The sequence below is a fragment of the Aplysia californica genome, unplaced genomic scaffold, assembly GCF_000002075.1.
Source record: "Aplysia californica isolate F4 #8 unplaced genomic scaffold, AplCal3.0 scaffold00377, whole genome shotgun sequence".
NCBI classification, from domain to species: Eukaryota; Metazoa; Mollusca; class Gastropoda; order Aplysiida; family Aplysiidae; genus Aplysia; species Aplysia californica.
Genome location: NW_004797647.1, coordinates 407,899 through 409,048, shown reverse-complemented (window position 1 = coordinate 409,048; position 1,150 = coordinate 407,899). Strand labels below are relative to the sequence as shown.

General features: G+C 35.1%; 1 protein-coding gene across 1 annotated transcript in view; it reads left to right on the top strand.

The window, feature by feature from the left end:
• LOC101851515 (orexin receptor type 2) overlaps positions 1–1,150 on the top strand; it is a 262,606-nt gene that overhangs the window by 259,783 nt on the left and 1,673 nt on the right. The gene's annotated exons all lie outside the window — the stretch shown is intronic.

Here is a 1,150-nt window from a genome sequence, read left to right as displayed (position 1 = left end):
TATATATATATATCATATGTATGCATATATGTATATCTATATATAGATATTTAAAAGCACACAGCGCCAAGGTCATATTTTTGTGATTTTGAGAAATCTTGATTTAAAGTGTATACATCTCCATCCTGATTTTTTTATTAGTTTTTAATTATCCGAGATTCTGTTAGTTACGTGTATAAGCGGAAATGATGTGTTTTTGTAATCAGTTCCTTTTAGGTAATGTGGTTGTTTTGGGGTTTGTTTTAATTTTTATAGATGTACTATTAGCGCAGACAAAAACTCCATTAGCAGAACCCCTATGCAGCTAACATTGTCTGTCAGTCGCTATCAATACAGGGAACAGCCGGATATAGTCGCATGGACGACTCTGTAAAAGCTTGAATCTTTTTTGCTGAATGGTTAGGTTTAATTTTGGAGCTAGAAGCTGTTAATAAATACGAAAAAAAAGGTTTCTATTTAAACATAAGGCTTTGGTCTCGGACAAGGACGAAAAATCTCGGAGGGCCCGTGTGCAAGTTGTACACGTTAAAGATCCCGTGGTGGTTCAATATCGAAAAGATTTCGACCGCCACCCGGGCAAACTTCAAAATGTCCTACTAATTGAAAATGTTTGATTTGTTCTGCGCGCTCATACGACCTTTTGTGCAGTTGCGAGCGCTGTAAAACCTTCACTAAAACTGAAACTATTATTATTATTATGACTAAACGCAGAGTCTATCGTCGAAGATATTCAAAATGCTTTTATGTCTTGAAGTGTTAAGAAAATCCTACTTCTGAGTCTTGGTTTTAAGAAGAGATTGTCCCCCCCCCCGAAAAAAAAGGGAAAAAAGTCATTTGTTGTTTTTTTTGTTTTGTTTTTTTTAGCTGACGTATTTATTAAGTTATAATGATACATGAAAATGAACTCCCAAATAGGCTTGGAGCTGAGCTTGTATCATGGTAGGGTTTTAAAATGAATACTCTGAAAAAAAAATTATTTTCATTGCTCTTTATAATTTTGTAGACAGTGAATAAGTTCTGTCTTTCTTATTGTTTAGCCTGGATACATCGACGAGTTCTTCTATATTCTTTTTCTATATTTATTTTTGCTGTCCTCACCTTTAGCTTGCCTATTTTTTCTCCACGTGCCCCATGAGATGGGGGGTGGGGG